We start from the raw sequence: 17,917 nt of genomic DNA, 5'->3' as shown, positions 1-17,917 counted from the left end.
GCTCATTACTAAGCTCTTTTTATTTCAAACAAAGGTATGTGAGGCAAAGTTTTAAAATAAGATCTTTTAAACAGTTTTAAAACTAACACAACAAAACATATTGAGCTAGGATTTACTTCAGAGAATTACAATTCCAAATTGGTTGGTACCAAGCGTGTGGTGTGTGAAGCTGGTGTCAGTAACCCACATCATTCTTTTCTTTTTTGCTTTGTATGCTCACAGAATTTGCTGCCCCAGCCTCTTTTCATTGTCTGCTGGCTCTTATTCTGCCATTAATGCTAAAAGCTCCACTTGATTGTGAGAAGAAACAGAGAGGTACTGAAAGGAAAAACCAGTGAGAGTAAAGGTACCGTGAAGGAAAAAAAGTAAAATAAACAGTAAGAGATGAAAAGAAAAGGTTGGAAGGAAATAGAGGGAGGCTGGCATTTCAACATCTACATTTTATTTCTATTACTTTTGAAACAACCAGGCTTTATATGTTTGCAATCAGTGTCATAGGGTGGTCTGTTGGAGACAAGTTATTGGAAAATTCAGTCTAGGTAGAGAACAAGTTTTTTACACGTTGCCTTGGATTATTTTTCCTTGTTGCCAGCTGTGTGGCAATGGAGCCAATTTTAAAATATACTGTCTTAATAAACTCAGTTTCTCCCAACATATGTATTTTGATGTGTACTGGTAAAGGCTGCTATGAAACCCAGCAAATGAAATTGTACTTGAATTGCAAACCAGTGCTTGCGTTGAGTTGAAAAGTCAGTGATGAACTCTCCTATCCTTTGCCTTGCTTCATATCAAATGTTAACCATGATCTTCATCAAACCATTTAGGTTGGAAAAGATGTTCAAGATCACTGGGACCAACCATCAATCTGACCTGCCGAGTCCTGTCACTAACCATGTCCCTTAGTGCCACCTCCACACATTCTCTGAATACTTCCACACATGGGTATTCCACCATTTCCTTGGACAACCTGTTCTGATGCTTGACTATGCTCTCCGTAAGAAATATTGCCATTATAGCCAATCTAAACCTCCCCTCATGCAACTTGAGAACATTTTGTCATTTCCTACCACTTGTTGCTCCTGAGAAAAGAGACTGACACCTTCCTCACAGCAACCTTCTATCAGATAGTTGTAGAAAGCAAGCAGGTCTCTCCTCAGCATCCTCTTCTCCAAACTCAACAACCTTGGTTTCCTCAGCCACTCTCTCATAGGTGTTGTTTTTTAGTCCCTTCACCAGCTTTGTTGTGTTCTGCACAAGTCTGAGAAACTCAGTACCCTTCTTGTACTTGGGCCCAAAGCTGAACGTAGTTTAAATACTACAGATGTAGTCTCACCTATGCTATGTATAAGGGAACAATCACTTTCTGGTCCTGCTGGCCATGCTATTTCTCATGCAGGCCAGTATGCCATCATCCTTCCACAGCTGGCTCATGTGCAGCCAGATGCCATCCAGCATCCCCAGGTCCTTTTCTGCTGGGCAACTTTCCAGCCCCTTTTTCCCAAACCTGTACCACTGAGTTGTTATGACCCTACTTTAAGCTCAAGAAAAAAGGTGTAAATTACAAATACCTATACATTCTGCATTAGAGAAGAAAAATAATTTTAGACAGAACAAATGACAGATCCCTAGACTTGACTTTATATCATCCAAAAAGGCCATAATATTTAATAATATGGGTAATCACTCATAAAATGAGATAAGTTTCTGCTGTTGCTGAAGAGCAGAACAAATGGGTAGGCTAAAATTAATCCTCAGTATTGCAGTAGCTTCTGAGAAAGAACTTATCCAGAAGTATCATGTGTTAGTAGTGATTTATGAAAGAGGTCCACAGAGACACCCAGTTGGAAGAAGGGTAAGAGAATGCCAGATGCTGGACAAACACACGTTACATTTCTACCTCTGTATTTTACAGCCAGGCCTTCCACTGATATCAGTAAATCTGCAGAGCTTCAAACAGTTCCGCAGCACAGTATTATCCAGACTGGGGTATGCAGCCTTATTTGTTTGCCTGAAGCTATGTGGTTAATAAATGACTCTTCTATGGCTCTGTCCATATTTCTGCTTGTGAGAGCAAAGAATCACCCAGGCAAGCGCAAAGGAAACCAGGGACATGAGGTAATCAGCCACAAGTTATGCAGAAGTCAGTTAGCTGTCAAGCCACAGCTGTAGCGAGTAGGAGTTAAAAGCAGAAGGTAAAAGCAAATTTAAACAAAAGTGCTGCATCTTAACTCTTCCACACTGACACCTTACCACCATGTCTTTACATCTGGAAAAGCTTTTAGGATAACCTTTCCAAGAAGTAAAAGAGAAAGGAGAGAACCAATGTAGTCTGTCAGTTCTTCCAAGCAAATGTAGCTCTCTCTAGCTGACCTCAGTCCCTTAGAGTGAACAGTTTGTGTCCTCCTTCCATTCTGCCAGCAGCTATGCACATTCAAACCCTTACTTTGTATGAATTGTGCACGAGTGGAAGCCTCTGAGTTTTATGTCCCTTTGAGTGGTTCTTTGCCCACACTGGAACAAAATGGCTATTTATTACTGCAGCTTTTCAGGGACCACCTGCATTGAGGTGGTCTGGGCAACCACAGGTGGAATCAAGACACAGGACTGTTGTTTGGTTTTTTTTTCCTAAGCTATTAATTAACAACATTTTAAATATTAATCCATTCAGACATGTACAGCCTCCACGGTGCAGTATCCGAAGACACCAAGGATATGACAACATATTGCAGTAAGGAAACAACCTGTCACTTACACAGGGGTTATTCAGACACAATATTTTGTCACTTGGCACTAAGTATTGATAATGCTGGCAGCTTACATCACTGTATTTGCAATGTAAAGAAATGAATTTCAAGGTTTTACTGCTGTCTAACAGTATAAAAGGGTTTACACCTAGAGGTGGACTCTTCTGAAGTTCATGTTCATCTCCCTTGAAAGTAGCTGGTATATCATTGCTTTGGACAAAAAGTCAGCATGGAAATTTGATAGGGAGCAGTTAGACTCAGAAGAATTCTGGAGGACATTAAAAGCAAAATTTTAGGACTGTGGAGTCAAATATAGAAGGTTGAAGGCTGTGGCTATCTTGCAGACTGGTGATTTAAGATATTTAAGGTCTTCACTATAAAACAGAGTTGTCTCAGGTTACCTCTTACAAGCTGTTCTCTACACACACACAGTATTATGAGGCTCAAAACTACCATGACAATGAAAGCAGTTACAGACACTGCAATCCAGATGTGCAGCTTCCAGGGTAAATATCATACTTGTTTATAACCAGACTTTGGGAGTAGCAGCAAAGCTGAATGAAACACATTTGGACCTTACAAAAAAAAAAAAAAAAAAAAAGCCCCAAAGCTTTCTTTTCAGGCTTTATATTTTGAAGGCCAGACCTTCTGTCTCAGCAGCATTGTTCTAATGGACACAATAGACATAAAGAACCCTATGTTCTTATTTCTATCTTATTTCTATTACTGAACTGCCAAGTGACTATGAGGAAGTCACACAGAGCAGCACATTCAAGAGTGCCTACCCATACTGCGTTTTTGTATGCTCAGCTTAAATTGTGAAGGGAGTTGATGTGCAGATGCTTGAGGAAGCAACTTTAGGAGGCATCCAGGACCTGTTAAAATTTGATCTTAAAACTACTCAACTTCTCTTCTGAAGCACCTTGCTTTGGAAGTCACTTGTGAGTATTTCCTCTATCACTTCTCTGGAAGTCATCACTGCTAAAATACTTCACTGGTGCAGCAAAGAGTCCTCAAAAGATCAATTTACTTTTTTTGAGAATTTGCCTCTCTTGAAATGCCAGAAAAGCACTCAAAGACTCAGAATAGCTTTAATCAGCACTCCTCATGCACTCAGACACTACTGCACTTGTGAATAAAAGATCCCATATGCTAATACCCCAAGCAGTTCAGGGGGTTAAAACATGTATGAAGCAGTCCAATTGTGGGGTCAGCTTTATATTTTTACTTAGGGCAAAATTCTCCCTTGAGTGACCAGGTTTGAATAACTAGATACTTCTTGAAGGTGCCTGTTTAGAATACGCTGAGAATTCATTCACTCAGCCTCCTTCAAAAACAACAGTATCTGCACTTTACTACTTCTTTTAATCACTAGTCTGATGGAAGAGGCTTTGTGCTCATGGTATACTACATGGGTGTTCAACCCTTTGGCTTGCCTAGGATGCATTGAGTGAAGAGGAATTGGGCCACATGTATGCAGGTCTCTCCAAACATAATGCCTCCTATTTATTTTCATGGAAACAACAACAGATACAATGAGTACAGTAACTGACTGAGAGAGCAAATTCTCAACTACAAAGCGCTACTTTTCAACATAGCCACCACCATTACCTGTGCATTTTAACCAGTGATGAACAAGAGCCTGAATGCTATGTTCATCAAAACCTGCACCAGTGGTGGTGACCTATGGTTACTGTCACCACTGCTGAAATGCACTGAAACTCACTGCCTCACTGTGCTCACATCCACTGTTTGGTCTCCATAAATGTTCAGCAAGCATCAGTTAATGTCATTGGGTGCAACTTTTTTCACATGAAGGAATTCAGTTCCACACTTTTGTTTCATATGCACTTCCACATGAGATGCCATTCTGTCAGACTGCTCCTCTGCTGCCATCTGTCAACAAACAACAAAATATAATGGAATATTGGTGAGAAGGTCCAACTTCTACTGTCATATCACCAACATCCACCTCTGACATCATGGGCCAATGTCATAAAATAGGAAACATTGCTTCTGGAGCAGACCTGGCAAAACTATATAATATAATTATAGTTATTATAATATAATAAGTAACAAAACTTTTAAAAACTGTTAATATTTTTATTAAAACATTTTTTAAAAGAGAGCAACAAACCCATAGAACTAGTGGGATATGTGATCTTGTTGTTCAAACCTAATATTTAGCTTCACATTCTATTTAAGTGTAATCTAAACTAGAAGAGAGTTTGGGCACAAGAATATATATGGACATATTCTTGTCATTTAGAAATCTAGTCTGGAAGCTGAAGAAGGTTACCAACACATCATCTCAATAAGGAGTGGGAAAAGCCATACATATTTGAGTGGTACTCAATTAATAATTTGTAATAGCTTACAATTGATCCTTCTAGTACCTCTCTTAAGAGCAAGGAACTGATTTCTTGTTTATTAATGCAGTTTTTATTATTATTATTATTATTATTATTATTATTTAAGCAGGTATTTTCCACAGAGGTGACACTGAACCAGAACATCAGCTCCAAACTTCTTTGGACTTTGAGAAGCTTGAATTCTGATTCATAGTCTCCAACTGGAAAACAGTTGGAGACACAGATTGTATTTATATATATGCTGAGGAAGTAAAGCAATTTTATCAACTTGCAGTAGAAGAAAGGTAATGCAAATTCTCTCATATGAGTCTCATTTTAGAGGGTGCTGTCTGGGTATGGGCATTAGAGTTTCTTGCATAACTCTTAGGAACAAAAAAAGCCCTATGTTTTGCTGAGTTACAGTATTTCTGCCTTTCTTTGTAAGGAAAGAGTGCTTATTTCTCCACTAGCTTCATGAAATCTATCTGACTCCTGGTAACATGTCTGTGAGAATTTGCTTGGAGGGACTAATGGACAGGGGCACACCCTCCTTTGCTATGTTACTGTTCCATGAGTTCCAGACAAAAGCATTTATTGTGGTTTGGCAGCAACCATCTATTCCTAAAACCCTGGGACTACATTGTTCTCTACTTGTCAAAAGTTGATTTAGTACCTACAGGCACACAGTGCAGGGTTCATCTTTTCAGGAAGGGTCTTCAGGCCTTCTAGACTGCTGGGGCCACCTCTCACAGCCAGTAAGACCACTTGGAGGAGTCACACCATGGTTGACTGTGAAGACAAGTCCCTCAGTGAAGCAAAAGATCTGTCTTGCAATAAATATTCAAAGATTTTTATTCTGACCTTAGGTTAAATGGTGAATACTCCAGAAACCGAGTAACCAACTGCCAGCCCCATAACAACTCTGCATCATTAAATGAAGACACGTCTTAGGGAAAAATATTATTAAGGCCCCCAAAGTGTTTTGCTGTGTTTGGAAGTCTAGCAGTGGCAGAGATGTCTGACTGGTACTCCTAATGATACAAGGATCTTGCAATTCTATCTGTAGCTAAGATAATGATCCTGGGATCTACACAAAGCTATGAGGAGGCCCTTCTTCTACTCGGAATGGCAAATCTTTACTTTTAAAGCAGATCATTAAAAGTTATATCTAATGAAAAATCCATCTGTTTTCCATTGAGCATACACTTGGCTTTTTTTTATTATTTTTTCTTTTTTTTTTCCCCTAAGGTTGCATGAAGTTCTGCAGCACACAGTCACAGACACCTTCTAAATGCAGCAGGACAACCAACTCTTGGGGCAGTTTCTTTGACCATGGAAGTTAAATATTGGGTATATCTGGATTTATTAACATAAAGCTGAACTTTGGACCTTAAATTTCTCCACAAACTGTGGAGAGGTGTGCAAATATGGGAAGAATGTATTAAATCTTAGGTAACACAGACCTACACAGATCTGAGTTTGCAGCCACACAAGTAGACAGCGTACTCTTATAGCCAAAATAACAACCAAAATTAAATATGAAGGTGGCATCACATGGCAACGAGATCATGAACAACACTTCTGTTGAGATCAGAGATATGTATGCACATCTGTTCTCAAATGTATATTTTGTGGCTGTGGTTGCTTGTTGTCACATCAGTTGCTAAAGTCTAAGATTCAAAAAAAAAAAGAAAAAAAGAGAAAAAAAAAGTTGGGACACTCACCCCCAGTCGTCTGCATTTCCTGTTAGGCTCCTGAGACTCTGATTTGCTTATTCTTTTACATCCTGACACCACTGGCCAACATCCACCATCCTTCCAGTTAACAAAGATTTGGAAGACTTGCTCATGTTCTGTGCTGTTCCTCTTGCCAGTCCCAAAAGGGGACAGAAAACAGGAAATATCCCTTCCAATCTTTATCTGCCAGGCACAGGGTGATGTTCCTACGTCAAGGCTGCCTACCATGCACACCCCTGTGGACCACTGGGACCAGCTGAGGCTTAAAGGAGGCAAAGAATCAATGTGGAAACTAATGAGTTTAGCCACATTTCGCTCCAGTTTTCTTTGGCTGCTGATATGTTTTCTTAGGGAACCGGGATGATCATTGTTCAGAAATCATTTGGACCTGAAGAATCTGAAGGAAGTCACTGCAGCCAGTATCTGTGAAAGGCTGTGTCCAGTGTTTAAGAGTGGCTGCCGAGCACCAAAACGTGGTCACTGCATAATGCAGACACTTGTTCCAGCTGATAACATCTTTTGAAGGAAAAAATTCACAGCAGGAACAATCACAGTTCCAGAATTGGGGTTTAAAATTTCCATTGCTGTCTTTCTTGGGATCATTCAGAGATTCAGCTCAGAATCAAGGGCTTAGTCTGCTGTCATCAAGTGAAGAAATCTGGCTATTTTGCAAGGAAAGATGAGAGAGGCCTGATCTCTACCTCTTATTCTGTTTCCGTGTGACAGCTCCTCTTTTACCATAAACAGATGGCATAATGAACACATCACATTCGTGTCTGATCCACTCACCTTCTTGTCTGATCCACTTCTTCTCCCTTTTAAATTACTATCTTTTTCTATTTTAAATTAATTGTTCATTTACATTAAGCAAAGTAACTTGACAGAAGGATAAAAAGATAAAGAGACACCCAGATCTGTCTTACCTACAGATGTAAACAAAAAATTGGATAGATGTCTTTTTTTTCTGGAATAAGTTGACCACAGAAATCAGTGGGTTTCTTCCAGTCAAAATTAGGAGATTCTAGAGCAATTTCCCAAATAAAATAGGTAACTGGGAAGATAGGAGACACAACGAGGAGGAAAGAGTACATTTTTGAATAGCACTATCTGCTTGTGAGAAGGATTGAGAACGTAGCTACCTGCAGAAGCACGAAACTGGACTCAGCAAGCTAAAAGGTCATATTCAATTCTGTGTTTCCTTTCTTCCTTTCCAAACCAGAAATGGGAATCTCTGATACTAAACGAGCAACCATACGTCCTTTGTCTGCACTCACCTGTGTAAACACAGAAGTTAAATGTGTGGCATCTTTTCCCATATTCCAACAAGGACCAAAAAAAATACAATCTGGCCCATGACAAGAATAAACTAAGGATGCTTTAATATGCACTCAACAGGGCAAAAAAACACATCATACCTTAATACAGCTTTACAAATAAGACGTATCCTATATGACTGGTCACAAATAGAATAGAATCAAGCAGGTAGTATACAAGGACAAAATACTTTAAGAATGCATTTTTACATTCTGTTTTTGTAAGAAAATGACACTCTTTTATCTACACTGGACAGCCCTGAATAACTCAAAAACTTGTTCATAAATTCCAGTCAACTTTGACAGAGAGCGTTGAAGATACTTAATTCCAGCAAATTTTGTAAAAATAGATGGCCAAAAAGACAGATTATTCATCCCTCATTGAAGAAATTGGCTAAACATGAACTCGATCCCCATTAAACATCAGAGAATCCATGCTGAAACACAATCCAAGATACAAATCTGTAGGAAAAAAAGACTTCACTGTTTACAGAACTACTTGTATTGAATGAGACTGCAGAGAGATAACATCAGTACAACAGAAACTAATCACCACCACTCAAAAAACCTTTTGGAAACAAGTCAGCAAACACATATGCTTCAATAGAACCAGAGCTTCGTGACAGGAAGCTTATTAGAGATCCTGTCTCTCATTATTTTGTTTTTGCTTATAGCTTCCCAGCAAGAATATTCAATATTGCAAAATAAAGTGGTTTCTTTCATAGACCATCCAGAATGAGAAAGAAATTGGGCCAGACATTCCAGATCCTGAAGAAATTGGTGCCTGTGGAGCTATGGATTTCTACCAGCAAAACATCTGGCACAAAATAGCATTAAATATGAATAACTTTCTTCTCTTTCCTCTTACCACTTGTGTGAGGCACAAATAACTTCACTGAAGTTTGTTTGATGTACAAAGCCTGCAAAGAGGAGAAAAGAGAAGAAAATCAGCCCTTTACATATAACAAGACTCAAAATATTTTATTTCCTCAATAGCATAACCTTGTGAGCTGTTTTTTCTGGTTGCTGCACGTCAGACAGTTGCTTCATCATATTATAAACGCAGCTTAGGAATTCCCACTTGATGTTGTATCATGGTTTTGGTCAGAGATCCAAGAGTCAGGTAAATTCTGGGTATCTGCAACATCACTGACCTGAAAATCTGGCCAAATGTAGAGTCAAGGCTCAGGAAGGGTAACAGGAGCAATGTGTACTCAGCCTTTCTTAGCTTTTCTTTAAACACTTCCTAAGGCAAAAATAATTACTGAAGTAAAAGCATAAGAGCCTGCCCTTCCTTGTGATGCTCAGCAGTGGCTCATGATTTGGAAGACTGGGGCTGAGGATTAACTTAACTGTGGGCACTTGCATCTGTTGTATGGTATCAATCATACAACGTGACAACAGCTCGCATTTCCCCTTCTCACTCTTCAAATCTGCAGGACTTTTTCTCATGTATAAAGCAGGACTGGCAGTGGAATCTGTCAGTGCTGAGCAGTGGGACAGCATTCACTCTCCCTGGCAGGGAGGTCTTGCATGGATGCATCCACACCGTGTCCCTACAGTGGGCAGAGAAGTTTTACATAGACAAAAACTGCCCAGTAGGGTTAAGCTGCACACATATCAAGCAGCACCTTCCTGAAATCTCTGGATGACCATTCCTTTTTCCGCCACCCTGAGGACAGATAAAAAGCCTTTCAGGGGCATTTTAAGTCAGTGTTGCCATTTCAACCCCACAGATGCCAAAGTGATTTTTATACTCTTTGCTCAACTAATTGCCAAGCTCCAACAAAGGGAATATAATGGGTTGCACCAGGCAATAAACCATCCTCTACTGGCTCTAGAAACAGGAAAGTAAGAGAGGGAATGCAGAACTGGAACAAGGCACAGACCCAGAGTAGGTCCAAATACTTGCAGGAATTGATTTATCCCAAGATTTGATACCAGATGTTCTATTCATACAACTTTAACAGAGCACCACAGAACATTAAATGCTTCTCATGCTTTCAGCATTCAAACCACACCATCTGGGCACTTCTGCCACAAGGCATAAACAAAACTGTGCTTAATATTAATGAAAGAAATGAGTCCCTCTCTGCACGTCCAATATAAAAAGGGTAAGAGCAAACACATGCTAAGTTGTTCTTGGGAATCCTGAACACAACAGAGAGGCTGTCTTGGATTATAGCTTTTCTAATTTATGCCAGCCCAAAGTATGGTTTTAAGGAGGATGTATTAGTGATATGTTACTGTAAATACTGTGATAAACCAGAGTACTCTGCATTTTTGATTAATAAAAACATTTTCATAATATATCAAAAACTGTCTGCTTGTTTACCTAGAGCTTCAATATATAGCACAATTCTTATTCCATGAAGAAGCTGCACTTGGGCATTTATTTGGGTATCACTTTATTGCAGATATTAATTAAATGGACTTCTGACCATTTTTTCCTCATAGACCCCTTGTTGTCCTATCAGCCCTTTCTGTCTGGCCTACCAAAATCCTGCAGTCCTATGTGATAAAAACTACAGCTCACTGCACTCTTCTGTGCAAAATCTTTTATTTGTATCATTTTTCTTCTTAAAACCCAAGGTTACCACATTTGTCAATCTATATACAAGGCTGTTGAGACTGAGCAGGAACAGCTGAAGTCACTTCTCCCTTACTTTCTTAACTGCCAGTGTAACTTTCCAACCTCTTTTTGCTCAGTTCACTAAGAGGAAGGATTACAACATAAGGATCTGACCCAGTTTTCTCTCTCTGCCATAGCACATTCCTTTAATAAATTGAATTTGCTACTATTCTTGCCTAACTCCCATCTAGTGCTAACCCCACCTCCTCCTGCTTGTCTTCTTTGCTCCCTAGGTCATCAAAATATCTAGCTCTTCTTTAAAAGATGTGACCTTCACGTTGTCTCATGTTTTCATGACAGGTTGACAACCTTGCCGGTCTTCCTTCAGAAGTCTCTTTTCCAACTGACTGTAGCCTCTTTTTATTAAGATCCTCACTGGCCCCACCAAGTGTAGCCCAAGTGTGAAATGAGCAGAGATGCCTTTATATCAGTCATTGAATTCTTCTGTATTTACTCTGATTAAACACTGGATGGTGCTCTTTGCACTTTCATGCCAGCAAAAGCACATGAAAAACAAGCAAACTCCCTGTTCTATTGAGAATTGTCAAAATTCCCCAGGGTCAGATACAGTTAAAGATACATGTCTAAGCCTCAAAATCCAGTGCGAAGAGCATGTTTCGACTACAGAGAATGTTGCTTAAGCTGCAGTGGAAGAAGCTCAGCTAGGTAAGGACAAATGCCAAAGAAAGTGTCACTGCCTATTACACACAAATCCACCAAGTAGCTGTTTTCACATTCCTCCTCAAATATTTTATTTGCTAATTGGCTCCTTATCAATGTTCTCCATAGCAACAAGAGAGATTTAAGCAGCATAAAGTGGGCTGAGTGACATTATGTCTGCATGTAAATGTAACTTGGATTTTGCATGGAGGAAATGATCTGAAGGAGGTTAACGGCATAATGCGAAACCTCCTGTGGTCTCAGAGGAGAAGAGAGCTGCTTAATGCTGTATGAATGGTGAAAGAGTGAGGCAAGAAAGTGTATCCTAGCAGCAAACATTTTTGACAGAATCAAACTGAGTTTCTGGAGGAAATGAGTCCATTTAATCTCTTTAACTGCTTTTATAATAGATAGTCTTCAGCTATTTTTCAGCGGAGGTCAGAAGCCTTTTGATATTTTTAAATGTGTAATGAATAAGTAAAGGAGAGAAATACATTTTATGGCAAAAAAAAAAAAAAAAAGAAAAAAGGAAAAAAAAGAAAGAAAGAGATGGGGGCTAGGAGATACACATTCTTTCTTTTCCTGCTGTGCTGAGCTTCTGTGTATTCCTGGGCAAATTATGCTATCTCTCCAGGTCTTAGCTTCCCATTCTCTAAACCTGTGATGATTCCTTCTCTTCTGGTTGCACTAAAATGCTCTGTCTCCAGTGAGTGCCATAAAAGTACAAATTATTTCGTGTATCTGCATCTAAAGGATACAGCTTTGGAAAAGACACCTGCTAAAATAAAGAGGCAAGTAGAGAAACCACTGTAGCATCTAGGAGAGATCAGGGAAAACAGAATAAAAGGATTCATTACAATGGGATGGCATTGATGAGACACTGTTGGACGAGCTGTGTCCACCTACTGACCTATATCCTGTATATGTGATTTAAGTTTGTACTGATAAGTATTTGGGTCTCTAGTTGAATGAGCACAGGCAGAGCCTCAGAGAAGGCTCAGGAATCACTGAAGAGTCCAGTTTGGAAGGAGGACTCCAGCTACATTTTTGGAGCATACAGAAATCTTACCTGAACCAAACTCTTCAGAAGGGTGGGCTTATTCATCTGAAGGATGTGCAAGGATTCAGTTCTATGAAAACCTATTGCATCTCTTCAGCTGCATGGTCCACTGCTTCTTCAAAAACTGTTCAGTCTTCTTGGCTATCACGTTCAAATATCTTCAGAAGATGTGTTCTAAAAGGGACACAGTGAGAGTTAACAGTGGTTGGATTAATAAAACTCTCCAAAGCAAGCACTGCCATTGAAGCCTTAACACAGAAATCTTTTAATACAATGCACATGGGACGATGAATTTTATGGTACTTGTAACGTTCCCTCCTTCTCTTGGCAAGTAGAAAATGCAGTCTTTAGAATTTATAGGATATCAGATCTGCTTGTGCCTCAGAAGGAGAAAATGGGATAAATGGCCCAATCCTGAAGATCTGATATTGCTCATCTTATTGGTGTTAATGAACTGGTCTTCTCAAGAATAGGAAGTTGAATGAATGAGCTGCTAACATTGTCTCTTCTTTTGAAAAATACAACTACATGTAATACTTGCCATAGCTGCAATTTTAGCGTTCCCAATTCCGAAATACCCATCTAAAACAGCCTTAAAAAGCAGAACCCCTCATTATTATTTTAGCATTTAAAGTAAAAATAGAATCTCTTAAATAGGTAGACAAGCAATAGAGTTCTCTCTGGGGTCCTTGTGCCAACTGCTGTGTCATGCTGGGCTTTGCTGGATGAGCACTAATGGGAGTATGGTGACTGACACAGTGAATGACTATCCAGCACCAGTACTTGCTCTCACTCATTGAAATACAATAGCAGGGCCGGCAGGAGGGGCTATACGTGTTCACACTTCAACTACTGCAATACGAAATCCAGCATCTCTGCTTAAATCATTGATGAAGACAGATCTGAACTCAGGCTAAGCATGGCTAAGCAACAGTTCTCCCTAATGCAAGGGCTGAGCAGGCTGCATAGCACTAGAAGTTTAAACCATTGTGGGAAGGTTGGCTGAACCCTACTGCATCCTTCTCTGTACATCCAGAGACAGATGCAGATAACATGCTAATATAAACGTTGTGAGTCTGAATGGGTTATGGAATATTTTTAGATCTTTCAACAAAGCAACATCTAAGTACAAAGCAGTGTTGTTTTGGACCTCTCTGCAATGACAATTCCAATGAAGCATTGCTGAGTGAGGTTACCCACAGGACTATCCTCTTAATGTGTCCTTTGCAATGCTCACGCAATGAGTTTCTGATTCCTTGGTTATTTTGCAATAAGAAAAATTGTTTAGTTTCATAGTGCATCACAGTATTCAATGAGTTTGCCCCTTGGGAACCCAGAAAGCTTTTGAATCTTAATATAGACATCTCTCCAATGAGATCATTAATGTTCAGATATCTAGATCTAGAGCCAATGCAAGCACTTCAATTTTTGCCTGCCAAATTTTCTTTTTTGGCTTCATTTGCTTCCCATATATTCAAAGAACTGTACCACATGGAATCCTTTAAACGATCGATGGGATAACATAATTTTTCAATTGAAAAGGTTTTTAACCACATAAACTATTCTAAGGTTTACTAAAAGTTACCATTGCAAATAATGTGATTGTTCCAGACTGAATTCCTTGCATTGTAGAACAACTTTTGAAGCAAAGAGCATGGCTGGTTTGGGATTTTCAACCAACCTCTTTATAGTAATACTTAAATGAATGTGAATTTTCTTCAAAAGCTTTGCATTAATGAGAAAGGACAAAAGTCTGCAAACACTCATATCTGCAGAGCTAATGCTTAATGCTAATGACCCATCAGTCTCAACAAGAGGAAAATAAATGTTTAAGCATCGGGAAACTCTGAGCACTTTCTAATTTAAGCTTTTCATTTGCTTTAAAAAATTGAGAAGAAACAGTTGACAAATTCTGGCAAACCTGGAAACATATAAAGTACAAGCAATAACTTCTGGTTTCCATTTTCTCTTTTCCTAGAAGGACAAGTCTATTACTTCCCTGTTGAATAAACCAATGGCTTGCTGTTGTGAGCAGCTGAGTCCTTCCGTAGAGACGTGAGCAGCTTCTTTTCCCTTGGGCTTCACTTGCAGTTAAAAACACATTTGTTCTTTTCTGGTCATCTATTTACTTTCCCCACATCAGGTCTTTCCTATTGCGTTAGTTTTAAGACAGCCTTCTTGTAGTTTGCCCAGTAAGTGAGACCACTACCAAAACCTTCACTGTCTAAGGCCTACTGATAGTCACCTGGGTTATATGAGCTGTTGCTCCCAAGTTAGCTCTTCTAGTTGTTCAGTCTTCTGGTCCTCAGTTCTGTCATTGTATCCACTAAGTGTGCTAGTCTGGTAACCCACTAGGCAGCTTCCCAAATCTACCTTGTTAATCAGCTTTCTTGGATGGACTGAATTAAACAGTGGGTGGTTTATGAGATGAATTACATTATGAAGCAGGGTCTGTAATTTGCTGCTGCATACTCCTACCATACAGGGCACAATGGAATCAAAGTAATTTGTGGCCAGCAGGCCAGCAAAGCAATATGAATGGGAAACAGCACACTTCAGAGGAACTTTTTGATATCCATTTTGATTCTCTTCTATAGACCAGGTTCCAATTTGCCACGCATAAGTCTGTTCCCACTGAATTCACACCAGATGTAGACTCAGCCTTGCAAGTCCAAAACTTCAGTTTATCTTTTTAAAGAACACGCTTTTTGTAGAATCAGCTTAATTATGGTACAAAACAGTGGTGTCTTGTACAATATGAACATAAAGGAACTAGCTCTATATTTTATTAGCCTCACTTCCTAGGAAAACAAAGCTGTTACGATCACACTTTTCATTGGTCTGACGCCCAGAGCAATGAAGCCCCAGTCCTCTGATCATGCACATGAAAGGACTTGGTGTGACATCCCCCTAAGCTGTGTACTTTACTGCAAGTGGAGGTAAAACACGTGGAATTGTATCTTGTCCTGACATGGAACTGGGATAAAGCCAGAGTAAACTCAACTAGGTCTGTGATCTGGGACTAGTTACACAGATAAAAGCAACAATCATTACATTCTCCAAAAATACATGCCTCAGCTGAGGTTAATGTGCCACACAAAGAGAGATTTCTGCGCGCTCAAAGAAGTAGGAAAAGTTTCATTTGGAACTTGAGCATTTACAGGCACTGAAGTCAGTCAACCACAAAACATGGATCTATTAGGAAAAGATTTAATTAGCTCTTCTGCTGCTTATTCATTTTATTTCCTTCAGAGAAAAAAAAAAGAAAAAGAAAACAAAAAAACCCAATTCTCTCTTAGATATGTCACGCAAATCATTTCACTACACCCTTCTCAAACAAATAATCTCAGTCCCCCTCCGTTTACTTCTGGTCTCCAGACAACCATGGACTGTACAAACTTACTGCTTGTCACTGGATATTACTGTTTAAACAAAAGCTACAAACTTACCTTTCTCAGCAAGGCCGTGAGATTAAATTTCAGGCAAAGTGCAAGGTGACAGCCCCTCCTGCAGCTGCTACTAACACTCTTCATCTTCCTCTAACTTCTGTCCGCTGCTTGTGGTGCTTATGCTGACAATGTTTTTAGACCAAATATACCTGATAAAAATGTATTGAAATCTAGGAGTTTTATTATTGCTGGAGAAAATTATTCTCCTGAATAAATAAATCTATCCACCTGCAGCTCTCTAGAACTAAGCCATGTCTTGCTGATTCATTAACACTGCACCTGTCTAACATTTACAGCACGGGGGACTGGGATTCAGCCTTCTGGTTTCGGCTGGTGTTGCCACTGCAACAGACCTGTTTCCACGACTGCAGTTAAACTTTGCTTGTCACTTTTCGTGTTTAGCTGAGTCACGTCGGAAGATCCTTTGAGATCAGGACTATAAGAACTACAAGCGTTTAGAATTAAATGGGACGTTGGGGAGGCATAGAGGAAGTTACCCAATTGTTCCACATCACAAGACATTGTGAATAGCTACTCCATAAACCTTTGCATCTGTCAAGTCCAACTGCCGCCCAGAAAAAGAAAAAAATATTAAACAAGAACCATCCAATAAAGTTAGTGCTACTTTAGGGATCTAATCCTGGACAAATTGATGTGAGTGCAAGTTTTGCCTTGACATGAACAAGATGTTCATATGGGTGGTTTGGGGTACTCATTTGAACATACACAAGGATAAAATTTCCAAACCTCAGTTCCTGCAGTTAGAACTAGATTTTCAAAAGGATTTATTGTGTCCAATGCTTAATATTCAGCTACTTCTAAAAGAGCCTAGGAAGCAGCTAAGAAATTTTGAAATAGACAGGTGGTAGTGATGAAATGCTTGAAGGACTGTGTTTCTAAGCCAGCAATTCTGACTGTTTGGCAATCCCACGGTCTCCAAACACCCTTGAAAAGAAAACTGATAGCTTGCATTGTGAATAGAGGTAAGTAAGTTTTTACCTAAGGACCACTTTTTACAGCAAAAATGGAAACTGCTTACTTCAAATTGGGTAAAATGGGTAAGATGATCAAAATGGGCAAAACATAGAGGAATAGTTTTCAAAGGCTCCTCCTCTATCTCAAGATTGTTCAGACTGAACAACAATTTAATCTGAAATGCAGAATTCTATGTCTTGCCACAGTTTGATAGCAAGGCCTAAAGAAATGCGGCCACAAGTGAAGGGTCAGGACAAAGTCCTGTGAGAGTCAGTTTAAAAATGATTGCTTTTAGATTTGCTCTCTACAATTCCCTGAAAGGAGGTTGTAGCAAGGTGGGGACTGGCCTCTCCTCCCAGGTAACAGCAAAAGGACAAAAGGGAATGGCTTCACACTGGACCAGGGAAGGTTCAGACTGGATACTGGAAAAAAGTTCTCGCCATAAAGAGCAGTGATGCAGTGGCACAGCTGCATCACAGCTGCTGGGGTCACTGTGTTGTTCAGAAAACATGGAGATGTGGCACTGAGGGATGTGTTTTAGTGGGCAGTATTGGTGGTAGCTAGACGGTTGGACTAAGTGGTCTTAGAGATCTTTTCTAACCTTAATGATTCTGTGATTCCAGGCCAACCAGGAGAGGAGGATCCCGCCCCTGACGGGATTTGGTATCACACCATCCATTCCAACGTTGTTCCCAGTGATTTTACAGCCTCTAAAGACCGTGCATCTCCTGTGGTATTAAAAAGTAGAGCCGAGACGTATTTACCTGCTACGGTGGAAGGACTGACAGCCTCCTCCGCCAGCACGGGGCTCCTGGTGGGCAGGAGGTCCTTCGAGAGGCCAGGCTGCTTCGCTATAGCGCCCGTCCCGGCTCCGGCGAAGCCCAGCGCGGCTCGCACCCCGCCTCACGCAGCGCGGCCCTCCCGGCCCCGCGGGCGGCAGCCGCTCCCGCGCTCTCACCGTGGGCGCCTGCGCGGCGCTCCTCCTCCTCCTCCTCCT

General features: G+C 40.1%; 1 long non-coding RNA gene across 4 annotated transcripts; it reads right to left on the bottom strand.

The window, feature by feature from the left end:
- Nucleotides 1-3,346: 3,346 nt before the first annotated feature.
- LOC116228172 (uncharacterized) lies at nt 3,347-17,910 on the bottom strand. 4 transcript variants are annotated; one of them, XR_016459281.1, is made up of 6 exons: nt 17,685-17,910; nt 12,506-12,670; nt 9,013-9,064; nt 7,971-8,105; nt 5,769-5,884; nt 3,347-4,640 (listed from the first exon to the last, which is right to left on the bottom strand). It is a non-coding gene; the product is annotated as an uncharacterized LOC116228172 (long non-coding RNA). The 4 variants fall into 4 exon arrangements; XR_016459278.1 differs by having other exon boundaries at nt 5,773-5,884; nt 17,685-17,900; XR_016459279.1 differs by having other exon boundaries at nt 5,773-5,884; nt 7,755-8,105; nt 17,685-17,823.
- Nucleotides 17,911-17,917: the final 7 nt, after the last annotated feature.

Source organism: Phasianus colchicus, chromosome 21, assembly GCF_987193195.1.
Source record: "Phasianus colchicus chromosome 21, bPhaCol1.hap1.1, whole genome shotgun sequence".
Classification (NCBI taxonomy): domain Eukaryota; kingdom Metazoa; phylum Chordata; class Aves; order Galliformes; family Phasianidae; genus Phasianus; species Phasianus colchicus.
The sequence above is the reverse complement of the archived record's forward strand: the minus strand, read 5'-3'. Positions and strand labels throughout refer to the sequence as shown.